Source organism: Notamacropus eugenii, chromosome 6 (assembly GCF_028372415.1).
Source record: "Notamacropus eugenii isolate mMacEug1 chromosome 6, mMacEug1.pri_v2, whole genome shotgun sequence".
Classification (NCBI taxonomy): domain Eukaryota; kingdom Metazoa; phylum Chordata; class Mammalia; order Diprotodontia; family Macropodidae; genus Notamacropus; species Notamacropus eugenii.
The window spans coordinates 265937057-265944758 of NC_092877.1; positions in this window are offsets into that span (position 1 = coordinate 265937057).

The following is a 7702-nucleotide window of genomic DNA, read 5'->3' on the forward strand; positions in this document are numbered from 1 at the left end:
TAGAATGATAATCAAATAACCTCATATTTGCAATGATAAAGCTAATAATAAAATTATGGAATCTTTATGCTGGAGAGGATCTCAGACATCATCTTACACAAAGTATGACTGAAAAATAATCAGTATATAACAGTTCAAACATGACTGCCTGGCTTCAAGTTCAATTCTCTCCCCACCAAAAATTCAACTAGAAGTTTTTATGCCCACAACAAAGACCACCATGCTTTCAGGATGGGTGGTACAAAAGTAGTTGGAGGTGGGAGAGGTCAAACACCATCCATTGTGGGGTGGCATCCTGGGATACTAACAAAGAAGGTTCAGAAGGTTGTCACTATTGGAGGGGGGGAGGGGAGTAGCTCACTGAGCATGCCAAAGGGTTGTGAGTACTGTTAGCCCCTCTTAAATTTAGTGCATTTCTCCTGTCTTTCAGTATGCTAGTTGACTTCCTACTTTCAGATCATTCCCAGATTTCTTAATCTTGCTATCAATGCCTTCTTTCAAGTTACTGATAAAACATTTTGAATAACACAGAAGGAAGGACAGAGCCTCATGGAATTTCATTAGAGAGTTCCCTCCAAGTTGATACTTATACTGGACTCAGTTTTGGTTCCAGTCATTCAGCTAGTTCTGAATCCACTTAATATGTCTTGATCTTTTACTGAGGTATTGTGAGAAATTTTGTCAAATGAATTTCTGAAATCATTATATCATGTCTATGACATTTCCATTAGCTACCTGGTCTACTATTATAAAAAAAGAATCTAGCTTAGTCTAAAAATTACTTATTCTTTGTACATCTGTATTGGCTTCTACTGATTACCATTTTCAATTCAAAATAGTCAAAAAATGTCCTTTACATATTATAGAAGTTACCTTGGAGATGAGATCATGTGTACTGGCTTCTAGTATGAATTTTCTATGTTGTCCCTTTTGAAAATTAGGACAACTTTTGTCTGATTCTAGCTCCAATATACCTTGCTTTTTCACCTTGAATCTTCAAAGACTGATGATAACAATTTGGCAATCCACTTTTCCCCCCCCAATACCCTGGGATGTAGTTCATTCAGGCCAGGTGACTGGAATTCACTTAGCACAACTACATGTCATATTCTCCCAATAATTAATTGATAGAAGAATTAGACATTGCTGAAAAAAAAAACTTAATGAATTCTTAATGTTCACAAAGGGATATCAGGATCAGATGCCAAAAGCAGACATAGATTTCACATCAAAGATAGAAGACATAATGACGGAAATTAGGGTCCTAATATATTTTTTCCTGAATCAGAATGGGTGATGAATACATGAAGGTTCAGAAAGAATATTAATTAGAATTAAATAACTACCCTAACCGCACACCCAAAAACATATTTTAACAATGAATAAGATACTTTTTCATTTTGAAGAGAGAAACTATTGTTTAAGTCCTTTTAAAAATATTTAAATAAGTTTTTAATGAAAGCTTATTGGTGAAAACTGGAAAAACCAGCTAAAATTTTGGTAACTGTTTGCATTTAAATAAATTAGTTGCAGCACATATGGTATTAATATTTTTGTTTTGTATTATTTCATAAAGGTCTTTCTAGACTTCTTTGTATTCCTCATATTTTTCATTTTTAGATGCATTACTATATCACAAAATATTTAAGCATTCTTCTCTCGTTGGACTTTTGATTAGTTTCCAATTTATTTTTCGCAATTACATACAATTCTGCTGCAAAATTTTTGAATAGCACTTTTTATTGTTTTTTATAATTTTAACACTATTGGGTCAAAGGATATGGTAAGCTTTTAAAACAGATTTTTAACTTTTACCACATACTGTCAATTGTTCTCTGAAAAGGTATTCTAAGCTTGAAATTCTATTATCAATTAAACTTTTTAAGTTCTTTCTTGGTTTTACGGAAGAATATTGTTAGGTTGGTAGCTACTTTGACAGTGTCCTTGGTTTCATGTTCTTTCAGATATGTGTGAAGGTCATTTATTACAAATATAAATATATGTTATTTAAAAAAATAGTGCCTTGTGTTTTTCATACCCCTCATAGAGTCTTTATAGAACAACAGAAAATTTGCAGAAAGAGAAGGACTGATGATAAAAACTATGTGTTCAAATCAAAGGCATTGAATATAGCAACAAGGGGCAACTACATAAAACAGAAAATGGTAACCATGGATCAGATTGGACTGGTGGTCAAAACGAATGGAATACACCAATATTGGGCAAAAACACGATGAATGAGAAGAAAGTCTTACCTAATCTGACTACCTCAGGATCTAGACTGGGACTTGAACCCAGGTCTTCTACAACCTTTGGCTCCATGTACTGATAAATATTTAACAACTGACTCTTCAAAAAAAAACAAAAACAAAGTACCCACAACTCCCTTTTAAGTTGCATTATTATTATTGCTTTTAACACTTTCCTAAGTCTAGACAATCAACAAAACAATGAACGAAACCTTGATTGGCAAGGTTACTAGTTTCTGGGCTGTTAATGTTTATGCTAAAAATTTAATGAATGTGATCTGAGTTTGTTTCAGCACACTCCTGAGAAAAACAAACCCTGGATGTTTCAAGTAGAACCCCACTCATGATACTGATCTAAGTAGCTAAGATTATTTCAGTCTCTGAGACAAGAGAGGGGTTCATTGACATGCGCCTGTTTTGTGTGAGTTCTCCATGAAACAGTCTTTTAGGCAAACATGTTTGGCATTCATACAACATGGCCAGTTCATCAGAGTTGCTCTCTCTGCAGTAGAATTTAAATACTTAGCAGTTTAGCTCAAGGAAAGATCTCAATGTTCAGTGCCTTATCTTAACAGATGATCTTCCAAATCTTTCTAAGATAATTTGTATGGAAGCAATTCAGTTTCCTGGCATGGCACTGGTATACTGTTCAGGATTCACAGGCATACAATGAAGTCTGTAGACCTTCCATTTTGTAGGCAGTCTAATGCCTCTTCTCTCACACATGTTCTTTCACAACCTTCCAAATACTGAGCTAGCTCTGTAAATGTGTGAGTAAACCTCATGATCTATGTGTACATCCCTGGAAAGCCTACTGCCAAAGTAAGTGAACTTATTCACAGCATTCAACATTTCTCTATTTGCTGTAACCAATGGTTCCACATATAAATGGTGCAGTACAGGCTGGTGGAGTAAAAAGCATGGGAGTAAGCACACAACCTTGTTTTACTCCATTGGTGACTGGGAAAGTGCAAGAGTATCATCCATTATATAGAACCTGTGCAAGCATACCATCATGAAACTGTCATACATTACTGATGAACTTGTCTGGCAACCAAATTTCACTATCATCTTCCATGAGCCCTCACAACTGACAGAATCCAAGGTCTTAGTTAGATCAGTCCTTATTCATATGTTGTCACAGCTAAATTGTATCTCTTAGGCAAAAAGAATATATCTTCTACTTTCAAAGAGAAAGAATACCAGTTTATACAGAACCTTTTATACTGTCTGCACTAAAAGGACAATAATATATACAGTTCAATAGGAATAGTAGTTCCTTTTCATATGGTATTTTTCTCAAAATACCATAAGGTGTATGACACAAGGATTTTTGTTTCTCCATTTTACAAATAAGGAAACAGAAGGGAAGTTACTTGACCAAAGTCACACAGCTAGGTAAGGAAAGTGCTAGAACTTTAAGTTAGGTTTAGCCAACAAGCAAGTGCTACCCAACAGAAGTTCTGTTAATATAACCATTTCCTTCTTCTACCAATTTCACTGGCTGGATAAGCTGTCAATCAGCATCAAAGTAGTCTATGATGGTTTTTATTGATTATTCTACTGCCACTGGCGATTGACAGTTTAGTCACTCATCCTCGGGGAATATAGGCAAGAGGGGAGTGCAGAAGTTTGCAGGATCCTCCTCCACTCCTGTAAATTCAAGAGGAAGGTTCATAGGCAGTAGTTGGAGAATGTAATATAAATGCTGTTGGTTTATAATAAGAAAGAGATCCCAGGGAAATACCCATATGCATAGGCTGCTGTGTAGTCTACAAAGCACTTAGTGAGGTGGGCATTACCACTTAATGCTTTTAGTTGTGTTGTTTTCATAATTTTTTTCCCATTTTATAGATGTAAAATGAAACTCAGATTGGCTAAGTGACTCATCCAAAGTCATGTTACCAGTAAAACAGTCAAGTCTTGACTGTAATTACAGATCCCTTCCCACAACCCTGCTCTACCTAGCATTGGCTTCCTGTGTGTACAATTCTTTAGCTGCTAACTGGTTTTAATATAATTTCACCAATTAATTTACCTTATATCTACCTTCTACATATCCCACACCCATACATCAGACTGAAACTTTTCTAAGACATCTGTCAGAATGCTGTGTGCAGGTGTTGAAAATGTTTATCTTCCTGACAACTCAACATTTGTATTTCCTGAGTCTCCATTTCTATTTGAGAATTGCAGTGATCTCTCTGACTTGTGGAACTCTATCTCCTTGTTAGGTTTACTGAAACCTTTTCTTAGCTATCAGTCCTATTAACATTTGGCTTTAAGCCCATGTATAAAACAATTAAATGAGAAGGAAAATGAACAAAAGGAAGAAACCATTAAAGAAGTGCTAATTGGCCCATTGAAAATAGATCATGACTGGGGAGTTGGGACTATAATCGTGTATATGTGTGCGTGTGTGTGTGTATATGTGTGTGTGTATGTGTATGTGTGTGTGTGTGACACACACATATATCAGAAAGATACAATCAAAGAAGAAGAAAAAAATGAGAATTTAGAAATTTGGTAACAGAATTTTAAAAAGTAAAATTTACCTGAAAATCATCCACCATTGACACCATCTAAACTTTAAAATACTTGTACAGAACTTTACTGAAGCCATAGAGGTACAATCATTGATATGAGTGAAAATAGCATAGTCCCAAATAGAGAAATAATTGCTGAGGATAGGGAGAGGTTAAAGTATCTACCTTAAAAAGTCCCCACTTTGATCATCTCTGATTAGGTTTCAATGTAACAGAACACAACATATATTTGAATTATGGTACATGTGTACTTGTTATATGGTATTCATGAATTATACCTATATAGTAAATAAGTATACATGTATGAGAGAAGAAAGAGAGGGAGAGGGAGAGAGAAGAGAGAGGAAGAAAATGAGGGAGAGGAGAAGAGAGGAGAGAGAGAGAGAGAGAGGGGAACAGAGAGAGAGAGAGAATCAATATTACCAAAAAGAGGACCCAGCTTTATGCATTGTTTCACTCTAAAAACATGTCATGTCTCATGTTCTTGTAATGCACACATTACATGGAATTGCATTGGAGCATAAACAGGTTGAAGATTTGGATTCATTCCAGTGTGCTCTTTCTACCTTCAGGTCTCACATATTCACAGGCACATGATTTACCATCAGGTTGTTCAGTGGAACTCAGTGTAATTTAGTGGACAATGCAATGTCATTTGAAATAGTACTTTTCCCCATTTTCAATGCTCTAGCATTAATCATTGATGGTAATTAGCATACACATCTATAATACTCATGCACATATTTTTGAATAGTGACTAACAAATTTTAAAAAAAGACCTGTATCCTTTTTGTAGCATGTGGCACACAAACACTTGAAATAATGATTTCCCACTAAAAGGGCGAGCTAACCTTACTAAATGCTGATTACTCACTGCATAATAGAAAAGGAAATAAAAGCGTTTTTATAAAATGTATCAAATCCTAAGAGTGCTGTTAAACTCATTAAAGAAAAAATGAAGTTAGAGAAACTGGTCTTATTTTTTTCTGCTCCCAGTAGAGTTCATTTCTACTTCAACAACGAAGCCAAGGTCACATTTAACTCACTTCAATCTCACCCAGTGCACAAGCTAATGTCAATAGTACAGCTGCCATGCAGAGCTAAAGACTGATGGTTAGACAAAGCCATTTACACAAGGCTGGGTCTTTCATCTTCTCTCAGCTAGTGACATAAGAAAGCACTGAGGTTATTCTCAACTAGAGACTAAAACTGGCATATTAGAAAGAATGTTATTCTCCTTAGCTGTCACACAAAGGATCTGAAGAAATGTAGAAATGTTTTCCCCCCCTTGGTCATCTGGGGAGATCACAAAGTGACTCTAATAGCCTTCACTCTGAAATTTTCACATGGTTTAAGTGATTGCCAAGTCTGATATTTTCCATTTACACTTCATTGCCATCAGAAAAAGAAAAAAAAATCAATATACCTACCTACTCAAGTGTGTCACAGGATGAGCTTATAAAAGAAGACATCAGTCTTTTTAGGGCATGAAAAATATACTTATTCAAATATATCTTATTTAAAATGACATAAATTGCAGTGGTTAGTCAAGATTCGATTTCCTCTAAAATATAAGATTTAAAATATTCCTTGACTTGCCAGGAATCAGAAGCCTTCAAATTGTTGATATATACAGATGCACTTGTTTTCTGATGTAAGTCACTCTGACTCTACTTTATTTTCATGCGTTAGAGACTACCTTTGTTAATTTCACAGGAACTAAAGCATCACATTTTATGAGATGACACCAGACAGTACAATTTTTTTTATCTGCTCAGAAACGAATGCTCTTTTCATTCCCTCCCCCTACCTCCTTTTCCTCTTATACATAGACTAAAACTTTTAGCTTTATGCCCTAGCAAAAATGAAAAGGGGTGTCTCTTTATACCACTCTAACAATAGATTTGAGATTTTATTATGCCTTAACTCGTCTTAGTTATTACATCTCTTATCTATGCAGTAAAGGTGTAATGAGCTCAGTGTAACACTGCAAATGCTTTCCTTAAAATCAGAGGTAATTTTAACTGTCAGAGTTACATTCATGTCAGATTGGTCTTTCAATTAAGAGAAGTCTCGTGTCAAGTTCTGATTATAATACCCTTACCCTCAACATATGCTTTGTTGTGGACACCTAGGGATAGAATTCCTCCAGTTTTCAGTAGCTCTTAATCTGGAATTTAGGTCAGCCAGAAATACAATCATGTCCTGGCCTCAGGGAATTCAAATGGACCTGGCCTACTGTTTTCTTCCCAGAGCCCTTCTACTTTGTCGGAACTGCAGCATTTCAGCAGGAAACCAAGTGCCACTATTGAATACTCTGAAACTCAGGTTTGTTGTTTCAGTACTGCCTATCACGGGGTTCTGGAACAGGCCTTACACCATTACCTCATCGTGGGGGATAATAGCCCAACTGCAAATTTTGTCTGTTTAAACCCATTTCCCTAGGTATATTATCAAAGATCTAGAGCTTAAAGGGACCTCAGGGACCATATTGACCAAAGGAGACCTTGAGAGCCCAAGGTCACATAGGTAGTATCAGAGTTTAAAGTGAAACTTCATCCCTGACTCCCAGGGCCTGCAACCTCAGTGTTTTCTGTGCTATCACACTATCGTCCCAGAAGGCCCCATTCCACTGCTGGGGTCACTCCTGGACCTAGGACCCTTGCATGGCGGTGCAACACACGAACAATTTTAGCTCCTGGGCCATCCCCCACAGTTACAAGTATTTCAAGGTCAATTTATCAATTTAACAGCTTCATCTTCTTAATCACTAAACTTCTGTCTCTTTGAGCTTGTGCTGAAAGACTGTGGCTGCTAATTAAAATGGAGCTTTACTAGTGAGTACACAAATTAGATCCTGTCAGTAAGTTTATTCTAACTATTGGTCATTTCTAAATGCCTTTTTAA